Source organism: Bombina bombina, chromosome 3 (genome assembly GCF_027579735.1).
Source record: "Bombina bombina isolate aBomBom1 chromosome 3, aBomBom1.pri, whole genome shotgun sequence".
NCBI classification, from domain to species: Eukaryota; Metazoa; Chordata; class Amphibia; order Anura; family Bombinatoridae; genus Bombina; species Bombina bombina.
Genome location: NC_069501.1, coordinates 675,897,938 through 675,923,016, shown reverse-complemented (window position 1 = coordinate 675,923,016; position 25,079 = coordinate 675,897,938).

Sequence of the window (25,079 nt, the reverse complement as noted above, 5' to 3'; positions counted from 1 at the left end):
TAGCTATTAAATAGTTAAGAAGTATTTAATAGCTACCTAGTTAAAATAATTACAAATTTACCTGTAAAATAAATCCTAACCTAAGTTACAATTAAACCTAACACTACACTATCAATAAATTAATTAAATAAAATACCTATAATTATCTACAATTAAACCTAACAATACACTATCAATAAATAAATTAAATACAATTCCTACAAATAAATACAATGAAATAAACTAGCTAAAGTACAAAAAATAAAAAAGAACTAAGTTACAAAAAATAAAAAAATATTTACAAACATTAGAAAAATATTACAACAATTTTAAACTAATTACACCTACTCTAAGCCCCCTAATAAAATAACAAAGCCCCCCAAAATAAAAAAATTCCCTACCCTATTCTAAATTACTAAAGTTCAAAGCTCTTTTACCTTACCAGCCCTGAACAGGGCCCTTTGCGGGGCATGCCCCAAGAAGTTCAGCTCTTTTTCCTGTAAAAAAAAACATACAATACCCCCCCCCAACATTACAACCCACCACCCACATACCCTTAATCTAACCCAAACCCCCCTTAAATAAACCTAACACTAAGCCCCTGAAGATCTCCCTACCTTGAGTCGTCTTCACCCAGCCGAGCCAAATTCTTCATCCAAGCGGAGCAAGAAGAGGTCCTCCATCCGGTAGAAGTCTTCATCCAAGCGGGACAGAAGAGGTCTTCCATCCGATTGAAATCTTCATCCAAGCGGCATCCATCCGGAGCAGAGTGGCAGCATCCTGAAGACCTCCAACGCGGAACATCCATCCTGGCCGACGACTGAACGACGAATGACGGCCCCAAGAAGTTTAGCTCTTTTTCCTGTAAAAAAAACATACAATACCCCCCCCAACATTACAACCCACCACCCACATACCCTTAATCTAACCCAAACCCCCCTTAAATAAACCTAACACTAAGCCCCTGAAGATCTCCCTACCTTGAGTCGTCTTCACCCAGCCGAGCCAAATTCTTCATCCAAGCGGAACAAGAAGATATCCTCCATCCGGTAGAAGTCTTCATCCAAGCGGGGCAGAAGAGGTCTTCCATCCGATTGAAGTCTTCATCCAAGCGGCATCCATCCGGAGCGGAGCGGCAGCATCCTGAAGACCTCCAACGCGGAACATCCATCCTGGCCGACGACTGAACGACGAATGACGGTTCCTTTAAATGACGTCATCCAAGATGGCGTCCCTCGAATTCCAATTGGTTGATAGGATTCTATCAGCCAATCGGAATTAAGGTAGGAATATTCTGATTGGCTGATGGAATCAGCCAATCAGAATCAAGTTCAATCCGATTGGCTGAGCTCGCATTTTATCGGAATTCGAGGGACGCCATCTTGGATGGAAGACCTCTTCTGCCCCGCTTGGATGAAGACTTCTACCGGATGGAGGGCCTCTTCTTGCTCCGCTTGGATGAAGAATTTGGCTGGGCTGGGTGAAGACGACTCAAGGTAGGAAGATCTTCAGGGGCTTAGTGTTAGGTTTATTTAAGGGGGGTTTGGGTTAGATTAGGGGTATGTGGGTGGTGGGTTGTAATGTTGGGGGGGGTATTGTATGTTTTTTTTTACAGGCAAAAGAGCTGAACTTCTTGGGGCATGCCCCGCAAAGGGCCCTGTTCAGGGCTGGTAAGGTAAAAGAGCTTTGAACTTTAGTAATTTAGAATAGGGTAGGGCATTTTTTTATTTTGGGGGTCTTTGTTATTTTATTAGGGGGCTTAGAGTAGGTGTAATTAGTTTAAAATTGTTGTAATATTTTTCTAATGTTTGTAAATATTTTTTTATTTTTTGTAACTTAGTTCTTTTTTATTTTTTGTACTTTAGTTAGTTTATTTCATTGTATTTATTTGTAGGAATTGTATTTAATTTATTTATTGATAGTGTAGTGTTAGGTTTAATTGTAGATAATTGTAGGTATTTTATTTCATTAATTTATTGATAGTGTAGTGTTAGGTTTAATTGTAACTTAGGTTAGGATTTATTTTACAGGTAAACTTGTAATTATTTTAACTATTTTAGCTATTAAATAGTTCTTAACTATTTAATAGCTATTGTGCCTGGTTAAAATAAATACAAAGTTGCCTGTAAAATAAATATTAATCCTAAAATAGCTATAATATCATTATAATTTATATTGTAGCTATATTAGGCTTTATTTTACAGGTAAGTATTTAGTTTTAAATAGGAATAATTTATTTAATAAGAGTTAATTAATTTCGTTAGATGTAAATTATATTTATTTTAGGGGGGTGTTAGTGTTAGGGTTAGACTTAGCTTTAGGGGTTAATACATTTATTAGAATAGCGGTGAGCTCTAGTCGGCAGATTAGGGGTTAATGTTTGAAGTTAGGTGTCGGCGATGTTAGGGAGGGCAGATTAGGGGTTAATACTATTTATTATAGGGTTAGTGAGGTGGATTAGGGGTTAATAACTTTATTATAATAGCGGTGCGGTCCGGTCGGCAGATTAGGGGTTAATAAGTGTAGGCAGGTGGAGGCGACGTTGTGGGGGGCAGATTAGGGGTTAATAAATATAATATAGGGGTCGGCGGTGTTAGGGGCAGCAGATTAGGGGTACATAGGGATAATGTAAGTAGCTGCAGTTTACGGAGAGGCAGATTAGGGGTTAATAATAATATGCAGGGTTCAGCGATAGCGGGGGCGGCAGATTAGGGGTTAATAAGTGTAAGGTTAGGGGTGTTTAGACTCGGGGTACATGTTAGAGTGTTAGGTGCAGACGTAGGAAGTGTTTCCCCATAGCAAACAATGGGGCTGCGTTAGGAGCTGAACGCGGCTTTTTTGCAGGTGTTAGGTTTTTTTTCAGCTCAAACAGCCCCATTGTTTTCTATGGGGGAATCGTGCACAAGCACGTTTTTGAAGCTGGCCGCGTCCGTAAGCAACTCTGGTATCAAGAGTTGCAGTGGCGGTAAATATGCTCTACGCTCCTTTTTTTGGAGCCTAACGCATCCATTCTGTGGACTCTCAATACCAGAGTTATTTTAAAGGTGCGGCCAGAAAAAAGCACGCGTAGCTAACGCACCCCTTTGGCCGCAGAACTCTAAATCTAGGCGTATGGGTTTTAAACACATAGGGGGGTAGTTATCAAGCCGTCAACCTCAAATACGTTGGAATTCCGCAGCGTATTTGTGGCGAGGCTGATTAGGCTTAGTTATCAAAGGCTCGAGACCGGCAAAAGTAGAATTTTGTGACGTAAGCTTAGATCCGCCGGACTCAGTCCGACACAGATCAATTCTTACGTCACTCCAGATGTTCCGCACAGAAGTGCTGCACATTCTCGCTACTTTTGCTAGTTATCAAATGACTAGCAGGTATGCTCGGCACTTTTCCGGCCCAGCGTACCTGGTTTTCAAACCGCCACCCCTGGAGGCGGCGGATCCCATAGGAATCAATGGGAGTCTGACCATAGCGAAAGTACAAGTTCGCTGCTGACAGACATTCCATTGATTTCTATGGGAGCTGTCTGCACCTAACACCCTAACATGTACCCCGAGTCTAAACACCACTAATCTGTCCCCCCCCTACACCGCCGCAACTAAATAAAATTATTACCCCCTAAACCGCCGCTCCCGGAGCCCACCGCAAGCTACTCTATACATATTAACCCCTAAACCGCCGCTCCCGGAGCCCACCGCAACTATAATAAATGTATTAACCCCTAAACCGCCGCTCCCTGAACCCGCCGCAACCTATATTAAATGTATTAACCCCTATCATGCCCCCCCTACACCGTCGCCACCTATAATAAATTTATTAACCCCTAATCTGCCCCCCCTACACCGTCGCCACCTATAATAAATTTATTAACCCCTAATCTGCCCCCCCTACACCGTCGCCACCTATAATAAATTTATTAACCCCTATCCTGCCCCCCACTACGCCGCCGCCACTGTAATAAAATTATTAACCCCTAAACCTAAGTCTAACACTAACCCTAATGCCCCCTAACTTAAATATTAGTTAAATAAATCTAAATAATATTTTTTATTATTAACTAAATTAATCCTATTTAAAACTAAATACTTACCTTTAAAATAAACCCTAATATAGCTACAATATAAATAATAATTATATTCTAGCTATTTTAGGATTTTTTTTATTTTACAGGTACCTTTCAATTTATTTTAACTAGGTACAATAGCTATTAAATAGTTATTAACTATTTAATAGCTTACCTAGCTAAAATAAACTGAAATTTACCTGTAAAATAAATCCTAACCTAAGTTATAATTACACCTAACACTACACTATACTTTAATAAATTATTCCTATTTAAAACTAAATACTTACCTGTTAAATAAACCCTAATATAGCTACAATATAAATAATAATTATATTGTAGCTATCTTAGGATTTATATTTCTTTTACAGGTAACTTTGTATTTATTTTAGCTAGTTAGAATAGTTATTAAATAGTTAATAACTATTTAATAACTACCTAGCTAAAAGAAATACAAAATTACCTGTAAAATAAATCCTAACCTAAGTTACAATTAAACCTAATACTACACTATCATTAAATTAATTAAATAAACTACCTACAAATAACTACAATTAAATACAATTACATAAACTAACTAAAGTACAAAAAATAAAAAAAGCTAAGTTACAAAAAATAAAAAAATAAGTTACAAATATTTTAAAAATATTACAACAATTTTAAGCTACTTACACCTAATCTAAGCCCCCTAATAAAATAACAAACCCCCCCAAAATAAAAAAATGCCCTACCCTATTCTAAATTAAATAAAGTTCAAAGCTCTTTTACCTTACCAGCCCTTAAAAGGGCCATTTGTGGGGGCATGCCCCAAAAAGTTCAGCTCTTTTGCCTGTAAAAGAAAAATACAACCCCCCCCAACATTAAAACCCACCACCCACATACCCCTAATCTAACCCAAACCTCCCTTACAAAAACCTAACACTAATACCCTGAAGATCATCCTAACTTGTCTTCACTCAGCCGAGCAGCGATGGAACCGAAGTGGACATCCGGAGCGGAAGAAGTTAATCCTCCAAGCGGCGCTGAAGAAATCTTCCATCCGATGAAGTCATCATCCAGGCGGTGCTGAAGAAGTCTTTGATGCGGCCGATGTCATCTTCCAAGAGGCGCTGCGATGTCATCTTCCAAGCCGGGTCTTGAATCTTCCTCCCGCCGACGCGGAACCTCCTTCTTCACCGACGGACTACAACGAATGAAGGCTCCTTTAAGGAACGTCATCCAAGATGGCGTCCCCTCAATTCCGATTGGCTGATAGGATTCTATCAGCCAATCAGAATTAAGGTAGGAAAAATCTGATTGGCTGATGGAATCAGCCAATCAGATTGAGCTCGCTTTCTATTGGCTGATCGGAACAGCCAATAGAATGCAAGCTCAATCTGATTGGCTGATTCCATCAGCCAATCAGATTTTTCCTATCTTAATTCCGATTGGCTGATAGAATCCTATCAGCCAATCGGAATTGAGGGGACGCCATCTTGGATGACGTCCCTTAAAGGAGCCTTCATTCGTCGTAGTCCGTCGGTGAAGAAGGAGGTTCCGCGTCGGCGGGAGGAAGATTCAAGACCCGGCTTGGAAGATGACATCTCCCGGATAGAAGAACTCTTCAGCGCCTCTTGGAAGATGACATCGGCCGGATCAAAAACTTCTTCAGCGCCGCCTGGATGATGACTTCATCGGATGGAAGATTTCTTCAGCGCCGCTTGGAGGATTAACTTCTTCCGCTCCGGATGTCCACTTCGGTTCCATCGCTGCTCGGCTGAGTGAAGACAAGGTAGGATGATCTTCAGGGGATTAGTGTTAGGTTTTTGTAAGGGGGGTTTGGGTTAGATTAGGGGTATGTGGGTGGTGGGTTTTAATGTTGGGGGGGTTTGTATTTTTCTTTTACAGGCAAAAGAGCTGAACTTTTTGGGGCATGCCCCCACAAATGGCCCTTTTAAGGGCTGGTAAGGTAAAATAGCTTTGAACTTTATTTAATTTAGAATAGGGTAGGGCATTTTTTTATTTTGGGGGGGTTTGTTATTTTATTAGGGGGCTTAGATTAGGTGTAAGTATCTTAAAATTGTTGTAATATTTTTAAAATGTTTGTAACTTATTTTTTTATTTTTTGTAACTTAGCTTTTTTTATTTTTTGTACTTTAGTTAGTTTATGTAATTGTATTTAATTGTAGTTATTTGTAGGTAGTTTATTTAATTAATTTAATGATAGTGTAGTATTAGGTTTAATTGTAACTTAGGTTAGGATTTATTTTACAGGTAAATTTCTCTTTATTTTAGCTAGGTAGCTATTAAATAGTTAATAACTATTTAATAGCTATTGTACCTAGTTAAAATAAATTGAAAGTTACCTGTAAAATAAAAATAAATCCTAAGATAGCTACAATATAATTATTATTTATATTGTAGCTATATTAGGGTTTATTTTATAGGTAAGTATTTAGTTTTTAATAGGATTAATTTAGTTAATAATAAAAATATTATTTAGATTTATTTAATTAATATTTAAGTTAGGGGGGCGTTAGGGTTAGGGTTAGACTTAGGATTAGGGGTTAATAATTTCATTACAGTGGCGGCGGCGTAGTGGGGGGCAGGATAGGGGTTAATAAATTTATTATAGGTGGCGATGGTGTAGGGGAGGCAGATTAGGGGTTAATAAATTTATTATAGGTGACAACGGTGTAGGGGGGGCAGGATAGGGTTAATAGGTTTAATATAGGTTGCGGCGGGTTCAGGGAGCGGCGGTTTAGGGGTTAAACTATTTATTTAGTTGCGGAGAGGTGCGGGATCAGCAGGATAGGGGTTAATAACTTTATTATAGAGGGCGACGGTGTAGGGGGGGCAGGATAGGGGTTACTAGGTATACTGTAGGTGGCAGCGGTGTCCGGGAGCGGCGGTTTAGGGGTTAATACATTTATAAGAGTTGCGGCAGGGTCTAGGAGCGGCGGTTTAGGGGTTAATACATTTATAAGAGTTGCGGCAGGGTCTAGGAGTGGCGGTTTAGGGGTTAGTAACTTTATTGAGTTGCGGGGGGCTCCGGGGGCGCCGGTATAGGGATAGAACAGTGTAGTTTAGTGTGGGTGCTTAGCGACAGGCTAGCAATAAAGCTGGGAAAAAGCCGAAGGGCAGCGAGATCGGATGAGTGATAACTCTCACAGTCCGCTGCTTATCGCCCCGTGGCTTTTTGACAGCTTTTTTTGATAACTTAGGCGAACGTATTCAAGGTCCGCGGCGGCGAAGGTAGGCGAGCTTAGGCGAGCGTATTGGGCCGGCGAAGGCAGAAAAGTAGACGGCTTGATAACTACCCCCCATAGTTATATGCTAGAACAACCAATGTGTTCTCCTATATCCTAGCCATTTGTTGCTGCTCTGGAGCTGATGTAAACTGTTTGCTATGTGTTTAAACCCTTAGAGCATTAACTTTTGGTACTTTTAAGTCCCTATAACGAAGCATCTACTCACTCACTCACCCTCACATCTCCTTAAAAATACTTAAATTAATAAAAAATACAAACAAAAAAAACAGAGGTATTACTAAAATACTTTTTCTGTATTTCTGCTTATAATATAATAACACCAGAAACATATATATTTATTTACTTTTTATCACAGATTAATTTACTACAGTGAAATAAAAAAGACTACAAATACTTGAAGTCTAAGGGGGCGCTAAAGTTTGTGGAAATAGACACAATGTCCCCCGAATGAGTGAGCCTGCAGCAAGAAGTTAGAAGCAGCTAACTTTTGGTGGATTAAATCCTGGTACGTTCTCCGCAGCGTGATTGAAAACCCCCTTCTTGCGTGCTATTGGACTATTGTGAATAGCGAGAACCATTTCATAAGCAATATACTGCCTCCATTCTGCGATCCAGGAAGGACAGGTCGATGTGAGCAAACACTGTCCATCCAGCAGTTGATAAATGCCAGCCAATGTTGTTGATGGAAAGAGTCAAATAGAGGCTGCTCCTCTTTATTACGTAAGAGACCACCATCAAATATTCTACAATTAACAAGTAAAAGGGTGCCTCATAGTGTAGCCTGTTAATATAAATATATGAAGCATAAAGAAATACCAAATAGGTGATTTACATTTGGATAAGAACTATATAGATAATAGTTTACGGCAGGCATTTTTTTTTTGCAGTCTCCAGCTAACTGAACCTTTGGTTATCGTCCTCTGTCTCTTGCACTGAGGACAAGAGGACACTAACTGGATGTTCAGTTAGCTGGAGACTGCAAAATCCAGCCTGCCTGCCATGCTCTATTATCTTTCTATTTATATAGGGCCAGATTACGAGTGGAGCGCTAACAGTTATGAGTGAGCAAAAAGGGGTTATCGCAGGTGTTTTTGCACGTCGGGTTTTTCGCTCGTATTACAAGTTGAAAGTAAATGCGATTGCTTGAGTGCATTTGAAGGTAACACTTGTCAGGATAAAGCGTCCTCAGAGCTCTGGTTAAATGTTTTGTGAAACAAAATAATGTTACGAAACACATAAAAAATACATTACTAAGTACAGTTACTCTCATAATAACACCATTTAATAAAAATTATTTAAAAAATATATTGCACAAAAAAGTTATATAGGCTCAAAGATATGTGTTAGAATTTTTTTTTCAAGCAAAGGTTTTTAACATAGAGATACATATATATACATGTATAAATATAAATATATATATACATATATATATATATATATATATATGACAACAGTGTTGAGCGGTGCGCCTGGGACCCGGCATACGGCACATTAGAGAGTGGGTGTGACATTATACGTCAACTTGCCTGTCAGCTGTGCTTGATGGATGCGCTTCCGTCCTAAGCGCCACAAAGAGATACAAATGTACAAGTAGATCCAAAGCACCAGTCGTGGACAAGTCTTGTCTATAAAAATATAAAAAGTCTTTTTATTCTTCAAACATAGTTAAAATCATGCAATTGAGTAATAAGGGTGCATGCAGTGAACAAGTGCCGTGTGCAGGAAACATGTCTGCTGAGGAGCACGGCTATATGCTGTATACCCCTATTACTGCAATGTCCTAACAAGGACTATTTTATAATAGTGAATATATAGGGATTGTTGCTCTATATATGTCTAATCAGATAATGAATAACTATCAATACCTGATAGGACAATAGTGAGACATTTATGAGAATATTGCTTAACTAATATGATCAATATAAGTATAAACTTGATCAAAATAATAAGCGACAATAGGATTAGGTGTTCTGAGTTTGGAGCAGATCTCTAAGTATACTTTTGATTTTTGAGAAGCCTAAGTAGATGAATAAACATTAAATAAAGTCACTGTCAGTCTTCAGCCGTTTTTCACGCACTCACACAAGTTTACATAAAATATTTACAGTCCCATTCATATTGCTGTAATCTTTACCAGGTTAAAGTAGTGAGTATCCTCAAATGAAATATATGCAGGCTTTATGTGACAATAAACTCTGTGGTAAGTAACGGAAATGATAAGGATTACCTTAGCTGAAAACCTTCAGGTAGCATCCGCTGATACAGAGAGGAGCAAAGAACTGAACCGGTCTGTTCCGAGGATGCGGTGTGAGTGCGACTTCCGGAACGCTGAGGATGTAGATCCGACGGCACCTTGATACAAAGTGAGTTGAAGGTAGATAGGAAGCAGGGAATAAGTTTCCAATGACACGAACAATACTGCTCAATAGGGTGTAGTAATTACAAGCTGATGAGATAAATAATATCCTTAAAGAATTAAGAATGATAGTATGGATAGGGAATCCCAGGATTGTAACCATAATTAAAATAAGGTCTGGTACTTCCACACAGTAGTGCTTCAATTTTCAGGCAAGGAAATGGTACACTGAACTCCTATAAATAAGGAGGAACAAGCACCTGGGCGGGGATATACCTTAAAGGTATATCACATACTCCCCCCACTAAGGGACCCCCTCAAGGAAGCAAGCGAGGGTTTCAAGGGATAACATCGGTGGAAATAATCAAATGAGGAGCATGCACCTCCGTGTGTCTATGCCAAGAACAGTCCTCGGGTCTGAAACCCTTCCAATTCAGAAAATTTCTCCGGATTCTAAAATCCAAAACTCGTTCAACTTCAAACTCCTCTTGGTCATCTATCAGTATTGGAGATGAGGCTTGTGGTGTGTCAACAATTGCAGACTTATATGGCTTCACCAAAGACACATGAAATGTGGGATGAATTTTATAGAAGGAAGGGAGCGACAAGGTCACAGTTGATGGGTTCACTATTTTTTTTATCACGAAAGGACCTATGTATTGACTTGCTAGTTTCTTGGTAGATACATGTACCTTCAGGTTCTTGATTGATAATAATACTTTATCTCCTTCTTTGTACATATGACTAGGTCTATTATGTAGATCATAATATTGTTTCTGGTAATTTTGTGCTTCAGAGAGATGTGTTTTAAACAAAGTCAACCTCTCTAGTAGTATTTCAAAGTAGTCTTTGGCCCCTGGCGAGTTAACGTCTGTTCTCGATAGAGAAATGGTAGTTGGATGATATCCATATGTTGTCATCTTTGTTGATGAGGATACCGAGTTGTTGTAGCAAAACTCCGCCATGGGGAGATAATCCATCCAGTCATCCTGTTCATGTGATATATAACAACGTAGGTATTGTTCCAAGGTTTGATTTAGTTTTTCGGTTAATCCATTTGTTTGTGTTTGAAATGCTGTTGAAAATCTGGGGTTTATTTTCAATTTTTTGCATAAAGACCTCCAGAATGCTGAGGTGAATTGTGTGCCCCTGTTGGTAATTATATTTCTTGGTAAACCATGATGTTTTACTATATGATTAAGAAACGCATTAGCAGTAGTGTATGCTGATGGGAGACCTCTTAATGGTATAAAATGCCCCAATTTAGTTAAATGATCAACCACTACAAGTATTGTGTTATAGTGTTGTGATGTAGGTAGGTCAACAATGTAATCCATTGAAATCGTGGACCAAGGTCTATCAGGAATAGGCAGAGGAGTTAATAAACCTATAGGTCTTTTGTGGTCTATCTTATTCCTGGCACATGTGTCACAGGAAGAGACATAATCATAGATACTCTGGTCCATTTGAGGCCACCAAAAATTTCTTCTTGTCTTTTCTATAGTTTTTGTATACCAGTATGACCTGACAAAGGTTCATCATGTGAGTGATGCAGAATTTGTTTTCTTAATGTTAGAGGTAAATATTACTGATCTTTGTGATATACAAGTCCTGTCGTAGGGTCTTTAGTGCATGTCTTAGGATAGGTAATGTCATTTTCTAAAACTTTTTTAATCTCTTCTTCTAGGTGTTAGTGTACCAATGAATTTCTCAGGGGGTATAATTGGAGTCAATGTCTCCTGAAAGGACTGTTCATTAATTCTAGAGAGAGCATCTGCCTTGGTGTTTAAATGCCCAGGTCTATATGTTATTAAGAAATTAAACCTGTTTAAGAACAGTGACCACCTTACTTGTCTGGCTGTTAAGGTTTTACTCTGTTTTAGATATGCAAGGTTTTTGTGATTAGTATATACCTTAAAGGGTTCACAAGTAATTTCCAATAAATGTCTCCACTGTTCTAGGGAGGTTTTTATGGCTAGCAGCTCTTTATCTCCAATACTATAGTTATTTTTTGCTGAAGTGAACCGTCTTGAATAAAAGACCACTGGGTAAATTTCAGTTTTTTCTTCATTCTGCTGTGACAGTACTGCACCGATTCCTGAACTGGATGCATCTACTTCCAATACGTATTGGAGATTTGGGTCTGGCATATGAAGAAGATATGCACTAATAAATTGTTTTAGAGTGTCAAAAGCTGATTGTGCTTGTTCAGTCCATTTGTATTTTTGTTTTTTACTGGTGAGTTGGGTTAGTGGTTTCACAATATTAGAAAAGTTTCTGATGAACTTTCAATAGTAGTTTGCGAATCCTATGAATCTTTGTAGAGAGAGTATTGAGTTGGGAACAGGCCATTGAACTACAGCTGAGATCTTTTCTGGATCCATTTGGATCCGATTGGGTGTTATTATATATCCAAGGAACTTGATTTTGTTCACATGAAAGAGACATTTCTCTTTTTTGGCATAAAGCTTATGTTCCTTCAACCTTGTTAAAACCCAACGTACATGCTTCTTGGATTCCTGTGGTGTCTTTGAATAAATTAATATATTGTCTAAATAGACAATAACACATATATCCATTAAATCATGGAATATTTCATTTATAAAGTGTTAGAACGTTGCTGGTGCCTTGCTTAATCCAAAAGGCATGACGTTATACTGGTACAGTCCGTATCTGGTCCTGAATGCGGTCTTCCATTTGTCGCCTTTTTTCTTCCTAATGAGGTTATACGCTCCCTTCAGATCCAGTTTAGTGTAAATGATAGCTCCTTTTAGCCATTCTATTAACTCTGGTATCAATGGTAATGGATACCTATTTTTTACCGTAATGGTATTCAGGGCCCTATAGTCAATTATTGGTCTTAAAGAACCATCTTTGTTTTTGACCAGAAACATCCCAGCAGCAGCTGGGGAAGTCTAATGAGATATAAATCCTTTCCTGAGATTATCATCCAAGTATGACCTCATATAGGACAACTCATCCTGTTAAAGGGGATAGATACTCCCATGGGGTATTTGTGACCCTGGAATTATGTCTATGGGGCAATCAAACTTTTTATGAGGAGGCAAGTTTTCTGCCTCCTTCATATCGAAAACCTCTGCCAAATCTTGATAGAGCCCTGGTATACCAGTTTCAAGTGAGGCAACAACGCTATGTGGATAACAAGTATTTACACAGTAATCTGAATTAAGTGTGAGTTCTGAGTGTTCCCAATCTATTTTTGGATTATGGTGTTGTAACCATGTATATCCCAATATGATAGTATGTATAGCAATGGGGATTACATCAAAACTGATATACTCAGTGTGTCCATTGTCAGTTGTGATCAGTAGAGGTATTGTGTGGTGAGTAATTGGGCCTTTCTTGATTAAAGTACCATCTATAGATTTAACATAGACAGGTTGTTGCTTGCACACAAGAGGAATTTTATTATTTACAACATATATGGTATCTACATAATTCCCAGATGCACCTGAGTCAATCAGAGCCTTGGACTGGGTATTTTCCTGATCTCACTGTAATGAGAGAAGTATAGTCAATTGCATATTGTCTGGAATATGATTTACATAATCATGGCTGTGTTGCTTACCCTTCTTTTGTTTCTGTAGTAGGGGACAAACAGAGACAGTGTACTCCTTATTTGCACAATACAGACATAGATTTCCAAGTCTTCTTCTTATTTTCTCCTCATTAGTTAGAGGGCTCTTGATAACCCCAATTTCCATGGGGGTTGAACTGGTAGCGGGTTTCTCTGGTGGGGTGGAATAAGTGAAGGAATGTTTAGGTATGACGTCATATGTTGCCCTTTCTGCTCGGCGTTCTCTGAGTCTTCTGTCAATGGCTGTACTTAATTTAATCAATGCTGGGAGACTATCAGGCAGTTCTTCTCTAGATAGTTCATCTTTCAATGATTCAGACAGCCCCAGTCTAAACTGATTTTTTAGGCTAATTGGATTCCATTGTGAGTCAATCGCCCACATATGGAAATTAGTAGTATATTCCTCTACCGTACGTTTCCCTTGTTTGAGAGAATGTAGTTTAGAATCAGCTAATTTTTGTATATCAGTGTCTTCATAAAGATTAGACATGGCTTGGAAAAAGTCCTGTAAGGAATCTAATATTGGATTATTATTTTCATAGAACCTGTTGGCCCATGTTCTGGGTTTCCCTTGTAAAAATGATATGGTTGTGCAAACTTTGATACGGTCTGAATGGTATGTGCGTGGTCTTAATGTGAAGAGTAAATTACAAGCATTTCTAAAATCTCTAAAATCTTGTCTTTTGCCAGTGAAAGGTTGAGGATACTGAATGTGAGGCTCAGGTACCTCAGTAGTTTTTTCAGACATATAGTCCTTAACTATTGTTTTTAATGCTGAGTTCTCATCTTGGACCTCTGTTAAAGCTCGTGCCAAATAATCCAATTTTTGCTGGATATTACTGAACTGATTTTGTATTTCAGTAGGATCCATTTCAATAAATGTCTTGAAGCAGAGCTCCCTATAACACTATGGCCTGAAAATTATGCGATGTCCTAACAAGGACTAGTTTATAGTAGTGTATATATAGGGATTGTTGCTCTATATATGTCTAATCAGATAATGAATAACTATCAATACCTGATAGGACAATAGTGAGACATTTATGAGAAGATTGCTTAACTAATATTATCAATATTAGTATAAACTTAATCAAAATAATAAGCGACAATAGGATTAGGAGTTCTGAGTTTGGAGCAGATCTCTAAGTATACTTTTGATTTTTGAGAAGCATAAGTAGATGAATAAACTTTAAATAAAGTCACTGTCAGTCTTCAGCCGTTGTTCACGCACTCACACAACTTTACATAAAATATTTACAGTCCCATTCATATTGCTGTAATCTTTACCAGGTTAAAGTAGTGAGTATCCTCAAATTAAATATATGCAGGCTTTATATGACAATAAACTCTGTGGTAAGTAACGGAAATGATAAGGATTACCTTAGCTGAAAACCTTCAGGTAGCTTCCGCTGATACCGAGAGGAGCAAAGAACTGAACCAGTCTGTTCTGAGGCTGCGGTGTGAGTGCGACTTCCGGAACGCTGAGGATGTAGATCTGGCGGCACCTTGATACAAAGTAAGTTGAAGGTAGATACGAAGCAGGGAATAAGTTTCCAATGACACGAACAATACTGCTCAATAGGATGTAGTAATTACAAGCTGATGAGATAAATAATATCCTTAAAGAATTAAGAAGGATAGTAGGGATAGGGAATCCCAGGATTGTAACCGTAGTTAAAATAAAGTCTGGTACTTCAACACAGTAGTGCTTCAATTTTCAGGCAAGGAAATGGTACACTGAACTCCTATAAATAAGGAGGAACAAGCACCTGGGCGGGGATATACCTTAAAGGTATATCACAATTACTCAATTGCATGATTTTAACTACGTTTGAAGAATAAAAATACTTTTTATATTTTTATCAAGACTTGTCCACGACTGGTGCTTTGGATCTACTTGTACATTTATTTTGCTTTGTTGTGGGTTTCTGACCTAGGAAGATTAGTTCAATAAATTTTATGGGATTAGTTAGTGCTGGACAGGAATTGCTATTTTTCTTTTGTCTTTTTCAATATATATATATGTATCTGCACTCACAATTCAGTCGGGTCAACAACCAGGGTGCCTGAGTCAGAATATCCACAGGTTTCTTCAATCAAGGACTGCACTCGCTGGATTTGATCTGAGGAAGTGATCTGCCAACCCCGAAACATCACCACATAATAAATAATTATTATTTTGCCTAAATCCTGGGAGTGCAGTCCTTGATTGAAGAAACCTGTATATATATATATAGTAGCAAATTCGGGACTTGTAGCGTCCCTTCTTCTGAAGCTACAAGTCCCGAAACGTTACTTAAATAAATTTCTAGCTTGATAGCAGAAGACCAGTGAGTGCTTTGAATTATTTGCTACTATACACTCCCTGAGAGCACCCTGGCAGTTGTGGAGAGGTGGTGAGAGTGCATATACTGAGAACTGTCTATATATATATATATATAGATAGATAGATATATACTGTGTATATATATATATATATATATATATATATATATATATAGATAGATATAGATAGATAGATAGATAGATAGAGGTATAGATATGTATTGTACCAAAATACCAAGTACCATATATATATATATATATATATATATATATATATATATATATATATATGAATAAATATAACATTCTGATATGTGAAGAACATGGGAACCTGAAATATTCATATTTTCATGTCAGGTTAGCACACTTGAGAATATGAGATTGGGTTTGCGCGAGTAGGTATATGCTAGGTTCAGCTTTTTATGTGCGTCGGTTTAGCGCAAGAGTGAAAACAGTTTACTTTCAACTTGTAATATGAGTGCTACCCAAAGCTCACAAAAAGCTTATTTCTAGTGGAGTTAATGCTCAAGCGGAAGCATTAAATACTGCTCCACTTGTAATCTGGCGCCTAGTGTTTATCCAAATGTGAGTCACCCAATTGGGATTTCTTTTTGTTACATACAGTATATTTAAATTAACAGGCTACATTATGAGGACCCTTTTAATTGTTTCTCATTTTCCACAGATCTGTGAAGAGCCCCAAACCAGTTCTTATGCATGTAATTATAATGGAGCTACTATTTAAAAAAAAAAAAATGTATATAGGAGTGCGCCCATGATATATATATATATATATATATATATATATATATATATATATATATATATATATATATATATATATATATATATATATATATATATATATATATATATATATAACCCCTGGGATTTTTTTGTGGTGGTACGCACCTCTGCCATTGCAGGAGAAACACCAAACCCTCCCAGGAGACACAATCAAGAAAAATCAATAAAAAAGCTAAAGAGGAAACATGTAAAACGTAACTTTTAATGTATAAAGTTAAAAATATAAGGTGGGTATAAAATGTTAGGAATATCCCGGGGCAATACTTGGAAGATGAGTCTTGGAGAAAGCAGTGACCTTCTCGGACGTCCCAGGAACAATTACCAAAATAACACACACAGGCAGGTTATCATTAGCAAATGTTCATTTATTCTGGGGGCAACAGCACATTATATAGACATGGATGTACGTAGGCATCTGATACGTGACAGCATATTATTGGATAAGCAAAATACACTAATATCCTTCCTGATGGCCTTATTTGGCGTATAGTATAACATATCATAATACAAGATAATATTTGCAATAAGAAAGAGAGGAAAATGTACATTTGCAGTTACAGGAAATATTGTAGGTGGGTAATGGCCCATGACATTTGTTTCTGAGCATTGCGGTTAAGCTACGGAAAGCACTTGAGTTGGTTAGGCTTACGGAAAGCACCTGAATTTCCTGTTGAGAGACACAGACAGGCAGTAACTGATATTTGTAAATGTTAGCAGTATTACAAGTGTTTTAGAAGCAAATAATATTACGAGTGGAGCACAATGAAAACACATCAGTACATTACATTATAGGTAATGTAAAATAAGTACATAGGTAAAGTGTGCAAGACAAATAAGTAATGTTCCCTGACAATTCCCCTCTTTAGTCATGACAATGACTACCACGGGACTAGCGTCTGGAGTGGAATGGGACATTAATGTATGTGGTATTAGCAGGATGGTATCGTCGATGTTGTCGATGTCGATTATGTTGGTGTGGTAGAACCTGCAGGTATTCTGCACACTGGGAGATAGGAGTTGGAGGTGGCAGGCGTGTATGTTTAGCAATGCAAAAAACAATTATCTTAAAACCACAATAACAGAACAGTATAAACAGAGCAATGAAAACAATAAAGGTACCAATATTTTTTAGCCACTCTAGAAAGCCTAAACCAGTGAAGAATTTATCCCAGGGGTTATCAATGCCTGAGGTTTACTTTAATTCAATGGATAATTCTTCCAATTTCTTAATAGCAAGCGTTACTTTCCCAGTGGGTCCTGTGTTATCGGGGATAAATGTACAGCAAGACCCACCAGTTTGATCATCAATGACTTTACAAACCCCTCCTTTCTCTGCTAAGAGCATGTCTAAAGCCATGTGGTTTTGGAATGTCATGTATGAGGTTGGGCCGAGTTGTTCAGCAATGCCTTTAAGGGCATCTCTGGTATAATTAACAAAACGTTGTTGATTATAAAATATATAGTTTATCCAGTCTACATTTTTATTGGCAGTTATGATGGGGAAAATGGATTCAAATCCAGCTTTGACCTGGTCACGGGTCTTAAATTCATCTGGGACCCCCCTTGGGACCCCTATAGCGTCTATGTATACATGGGGGTCAAAACTACCTGGGATAGCTTAGCCTGTCGCCGTGTACGATGAGAGGAGGTGCGGTGAGTGTGTATGTATATGTCATCTACACCTAAAATGTGGAGAGGCATGATAACTTTTGCTAGAGGACATCCCCCAGAACACTGTCCCTCTAGCCTAATGCGGATTTTCATATCCCCACAAATCCAATATATGTCACCTAACGACTGAGTGTGGTTATGGGTGTTGAGGTTACTATACTTATAACAGTAACCAGATGTAAAGTTACCTAGGAATCTACCTTTACCTCTGCCCCTATAGCAAGTGTAGTTACCAGGATATATAGTAATTCCCTCACTGAGGTGTGGGGTGTTAGTAATGATGGGGTATTTTTCCTTCCAGGCAATACAGGTTGACTGATTGACAATGGTATTAGTATACAGGCTGAGGAAGCAGGACTCAGCGTTACTAGGGATGTTAAGGGGGACAGTACCTAAATGGGGCCGGGCATTACCACAAACATAACAATTTGATTTATTATATTGCTTGGCCGAAAAGGCCACCCATTCTAACCAAAGGTTTTTGTCTGAATAACCTGTTTCTAAGGCCATAGTATCTCTTGGTGAGGGATCAGCCATAGCAATCATGCCCTGAGATGGGGACTGGGTGTTAATTAGGGTTTGACCAAGGTATTGATAAATTGTAGTGGCAATTTTGTTCCATTCAGAGGAATTAACCATATCTTGAAGCTGGAAACTACCTTTAGCGTCGGATAAGGCCCCTTTATCCCAAAAAGAGAGCATATAAGGGCCACTATCAATTGGACTGGGGTTTTCAATGGTCAAGGTAAGTTTCATACTCTGTCTGGGTTTACCTACCAAAAGGCAAGTTCCGGACTTAGAAAGTCTTTCGATTAAGGATCTACCATTTTTATCTCTCTTGGTTAATACACTAGATGCCCATTGAAGGCCTGGGTCTGTATTCCACCCCACAGTTTCCCAATATTTACTCCAATTATCATCCCCTAGACAAACATAGACAGACCTGGGAGGGATATCTTGGTAAATGGCACACTGTGTTGATACATCCCCAGGGCATGGAACAATGTCACAATAGTCAAAAGAATAAGAGGCAACATGGAGGTTTGAAGAATTATACCAAAAGGTCTTAGAGAGTTGTGTCGTGGTTTGTGTAATGGCCATTTTTGAGGGTAGGTGCTTGGTTATCCTAAAAGGGGCCCAGTCTTCTAACCTTCGGGTTCTACGGAGGGCTGGAATATGTGGTGCTGGCAGAGTTGTTGAGTTCTTGGTTGTGCTTTGTTCTGAGGGTGAATCAGGGGGAGTGATGAAGTAATTACAAACAGGGGCGTATATATAATGTTCGTCCGGCATCTCATAATAGCAGGAGGCTATTATCCATGCTGGTATTGCAATCAAGAGCAAGGAGGAGAGAAGGTAGTAGTACACCAAGTAGTGGGACCCTTGAGTGGCGATCATGTTGTTGCAGGTGCGTGCTGTGGATATAGATGTTACAGAAGGGACTGTGCGACCAACTTCACCCCTCTTTGGACTGGCAGTCGAGAATGCTACAGGTGTTACAGAAGGGACTTTGTGAACACTTCACCCCTCTTTAGGCACAACTGTTGTCTGAGACGTCCTGGACTGGCGGTACAGATGTTTCAGAAGGGACTAGACAGCCAGCTTCACCCCTCTTTGGACAGAGCTTTTCCCTAGATGCGTGAATCCAGATGGGCTCCTGGGCTGTGAGGATGGCAGTACGAGTGATGGCCACGACTTCGGTAGGTGGAACGTATGGGAAGCCTCCCTTCTTTGCTTTATTCAGCTGTCTGATGCACACTGTGTCTCCGACCTTGAAACTGTGGGTTGGTTCCTGTGAGGGAAGAGGAAAACGAGAGGCCACATCACCATAGTTGCTGTTCAAAACAGAGATTAGTTCATGTACATATCGTTCCCTGATTAAATCTAAATCACCAGTGACTATGTGTGGGTTCCTGTGCCAAGGGCTGGGGAACGGTCTACCCATCAAAATCTCAAAAGGAGACAGCTGAGTGGATTTGCTGGGGGACATCCGTACCTCAGCTAAGACTGCAGGTAAATGATCCTGCCATTTGACCCAATTCCCTCCCGTGGCCTTAAGGAGTTTTTCCTTAATGGTTCGATTCATTCTTTCCACCACCCCTGAGCTCTGGGGGTGATATGGTATGTGAAATTTCCATTTTATCTGTAAGTGAGCTACCAATTCCTGCAATACCTTACTAACAAAAGCTGGGCCATTGTCTGAATTAATTTGCAGGGGGCAACCAAATCTGGGAATGACATCAGTGCAAAGGTGTTTCACTACTGTTTTTGCGTCTTCCCTAGTGGTAGAAAAGGCCTCAGGCCAGCGAGAAAATTGGTCAACTATGACCAGCAGGTAAAACTGTTTGGTTCCTGTTTTGGGTATGTGTGTGAAATCTATCTGCAGGTGAGTGAAGGGTGCGGATGGTGGTGTTAGGTGGTCATGTTTTGCAGGTTTGTTGTTGTGTTTAGTTTGCAGGAAAGTGATGCAACGATTAATGTAAGATTGTACATGTAACTGTAGATTTTGTATGCAGAAGTAAGGTTTGATTAAAGCTAGAGTGTTGTGGATGCTCAGGTGACTGACACTGTGGGCTTGTGAAATAAAAATGGGTGCACTGGTTTCAGGGATACCAATGACTGTCCCACCTTTCCCCTCTTTCGAATAAAACCCTTGTGGGTTTAATTAGAGTTTCTGAGAGACCCAGTATTTGATATCAGTGACAGTGGCAAACTGCTGTAGTGACAATGTGAGGACATCGTCGACTAGAGAGGGTGCCGCAAGCATGGGGTAGACACTGTCTTGCAATGGAGAGACCTTGGCTGCCTGTTTGGCTACTGTATCGGCTAATGCATTACCCCTAGCAATAGGATTGTTAAGGTTAGTATGTGCTCGGCAGTGTATGACAGCTACTTCTTTTGGGAGCAGGATGGCTTGTAAAAGCTCTGTGATAAGTGTGGTGTGACTGATACTTTTACCGTCGGCAGACTTGAAACCTCTTTGTTTCCAAATCATGCCGAAATCATGTACCACTCCAAAGGCATATCTGGAGTCGGTATAGATATTTACGGAGGCATCAGCAAAAAGTTCACAGGCTCGAGTGAGAGCTATTAATTCAGCTGCCTGAGCAGAATTATGCATGACAGAGGCAGATTCATTGACAATGTCGGGAAGTTGGACCACTGCATATCCTGCAAGGTACGTGTGGTCATCTGGGCGGCTACATGAGCCATCCACAAAGACGTCAGGGACCCCCGGAATAGGGGTGTCCCGGAGGTCAGGGCGTGGTGTTGTGCTGGAGTGAATGAGTGTGACACAGTCATGAAGGGGGAGGTCAGATTGTGGTACATCAGAGGATAACAAGGCCTTGAGAATAGACGCTGGGCCTGAGTTAGTTGCACAGTTCTTAATGGTTAACTCAGAAGTACTAGTAAGCAGTATTTCATAACCACTAAGTCTCTGGGCAGTCATGTGTTGTGTTTGAAGATTGTTAAAAAGGTGCAGAACCTGATGGGAGGTATTTAAAACAAGTGGATGTCCCAGTGTGATAGGTTCGCACATCTCAACGGCCATGGCACATGCTGCAAGGGATCGCAGGCATGAAGGCATACCCTGCACAGGGACGGGAGCTTTTTAGATAAAAAGGCTACAGGACGGAAAGAATTACTACCATGCTCTTGGGCACAGACTGCCGCCATGTTTTTACAATTTTCCCTTGCGTACAAATGAAAAGGCTTTGTGTAGTCAGGGAGGCCGAGGGCAGGGGATGTGGCGATGGACCTGGCAAGTTCATTGTATGCATGGGTCAGAGTCTCTGTCCAGTGAATTGTGGGTGGAGAGTCACTGTGGCAAACGGTGCGGAGGATTGAGTCGTAGTGGGAGCAGTCTGGTATCCACTGTCGACAATAGTTTATCATCCCAAGAAAGGTCAGCATTTCTTTGGGAGTGGCAGGCTTTTGCAGTTTAGAGAGGGCTTTTACTCTTTTTGCACTGAGTTCTCGTTTGCCTTTGGACAGGACAAAGCCTAAGTACTCAACTTGTGGCTGGCAGATTTGTAGTTTCTGTTTAGACACCTTAAACCCTTCTTGGGCGAGGAACAACAAAAGGTCCACTAGGTCCTTTTCCCCTGCCTCGTATGAAGTACTACACAATAACAGGTCATCAACATATTGCAAAAGGACGGAACCACAGGGGCTGGTCCAGCTCTTGAGCATGGTATTGAGGACTAGGCCGAATGCGGCCGGACTGTCCGTGTAGCCTTGGGGCATCTTTGACCACATCATTTGAACCCCTTTATACACAAATGCGAACAACTGCTGAGTGTCTGCATCAACGGGTATAGAGAAGAAAGCATTAGCCAAATCAATGGTAGAAAAAAAATTCTGCATTGTGTGGAATGGCCGTAAGTAGTGCGGTCACATCCGGGACTAAGGGAGGGAGAGGTACGATCAATTTATTCACGGCCCTTAGGTCTTGAATAAAACGGTAACCACCCGCCGGCTTAGGCAAGGGGTTAATGGGCGTGTTGTACGGAGAGACGGTATGTTTCAGAATACCTTTCTCCAGAAATACCTTAATCATGGGGTCTATGCCCTCCAGTTTGTCATCGCTAATAGGGTATTGTTTGATGAAAACTGGGGAACAGTCTTCACGCAACATTGCCCTATATGGTGTGCAGTCGATGGTCCCCGTATCATAGGGTCCTGTTGACCATAAGGTAGGGGGAACGCTGTCAAAGAGAGTGTCAAAATCTGTGGTTGGAGGCAGGCTACGGACATGGTCAGTAACCTGATGTATCTGATTGCTCAACATGGCCGTCTCTGACGACAGTGATTCCTCGGGCGATTCGCCTGATTCACTGAGGTCAAAGTCGAACCGTCATTCCACCGTTCCGTGATATTGTCATCATTATTCCCAGTTTACCCATCAAATCTCGACCAAGGAGACTAAAGGGGCAACCTCGGATAATGTGGAACGAGTGGGACAAGGTTTTGGGAGAGTCAGGTATTTTAACTGTGAGGAGTGGAGTGCGGAAGGTAGGAATGGGCACACCTGTGATTCCCACAGAGGGATTAGACTCTCGCAAGGGTCCATCGTATAATTCGCCCTAGATAGTGGAGCAAGTAGCTCCCGTATCTACGAGGAACTGTAATTCGGAGCCCTCTATGTTAAGAGTAACGAAGGGCTCATGATAGTAATACGATGTAACCTTGGGTAAGAGTAGGGTGCCTCCCTCCGGGCAACCCTATGGCCATTGTATCCTGTGTTGTGATGGTCGGTTGTCACGTCTGGGTGGTGAGTGTGAGTGTGATCGGTGGTTGTCCCTGGGATAAAAGTTATCCCTGCCCTTATGGGGCGGGTGGGGACATTCATTTTTCCAGTGCCCTGTCTCCCCACAATTAAAACACATGTTGCGTCTGTGTTCCTGGTTAGCTCTGCCCCCTCTTTGTCTATTACGTGGAAGTGTGTTATCATTAACCTGAACATATGCACCCTTAACACCTTTATCAAAACATCCTGCAGCATGATGGGACTCAATAGCTGATAATAATTCCTTTGAGGTCATTTTGGGCCAATCGGATATGAGTTGTTTTAACAAAAGGCTGTCTGCAGGTGTCATACACCCCAACATAGTCTGATTCTTTAACACAGCCATGTCTTCCCCGGAGGATAAGCCTCCTTCCTCTGCCCAACATTTGAAAAATCTTTTAGCAAAGTCTAAAATTGCCTCGCCAGGCTTCTGTTTGCATGCTAAAACTGCACTCATGGATTGTTGTGTCTTAGTACAGCGTTTTTTTTTTGTTTTTTTTTTGTTTTTTTTTCAAAACAAGCTTTATTGGAAATAAACAAAGACATTGTACATTGAGCAATAATACAAAGAAAACAATTGTGGGAGCGCAGCGCGCAGAACCACATTACAAAAATCTTAGTACAAAGATGTGAAGCTTGACATTTTAATAATTATTTGTTGGTCAATTCTTTATGTAATGTAAAATAATATGTAATATACCATCTCAATCTATCAAGACACTCCTGGGAGAGGTAGAAAAGTAAGAAGTTGTGGGTGGATGGGGGAAAGAGGGGGAAAAAAAAAAAAAAAAAAGGGAATAGCAAGGGCCTGAACATAGCTTTCAGAGAGAGGGATAAACTCCCTTAAATTTCACGCTGGGGCAGGAGACCAAACGGCCATCATTAGTTCGTATGTCACCATTTGGTTACACTTGAAATAATGCAGTTTTTCCATAACCAATAGGTCATTGACAGCGGCACGCCAATCAGCCAAAGCAGGTACTTCTTTTGATTTCCACAATCTGGGGATAAGCTTCTTCGCACCGGTAAGCATAAGTAAAAGGAGAGCGCGGCTATGTGTGGCTTTGATACTGGGGAGATGTAAGAATAGCAGGGTCTCGGGGGTGTTGGGTATGGTTGTGTTCAATTTTTCTGATATTTCCCTCATAACCGCCTCCCAGAAACTGGAGAGGCTGGGGCAAGACCACCATATGTGGACAATGGAACCCTGTTCTCCGCACCCCCTCCAACATGTGGCACTAATCGCAGGAAAGAGCTGATGAAGTTTTGCAGGGGTATAATACCATCTGGTCAATAGTTTAAGGTGTATCTCCTGTACAGTGGCTGATACCGATGACCTCTTGGTCAGGGCAAAGGCTTTAAGCCAATCGTCCTCCTCAACTACACTGCTAAGCTCTCTATTCCATACCCTAGTATATGTAGGCAACTGAATGTCTGGTGGAATGAGTAAGAGTTTGTATATCTTTGAGATCAGTCTTTTAGGTGGAGTGTTTTCAGTGCATAGGGATTCGAAAGGCGTCAGGTTTCTAAGAAAATTGTGTTTTTGTTTGTGGGTGAGTAAGAAATGAGAAAGTTGGTGGTATCTTAACCGGAGGAGAAAACAGGGCCATTCTGTTCTTGTAGTTTTTGCTGTGATTGTAATCTGCCCCCCGCCTGTGCGTAATGCAAGATTCCTACTCTTAATCTGTAGGGAGAGCGCACGCGTCTACTGAATTCATAGTATGGTAACTCTGGGTTTTCTATTATGG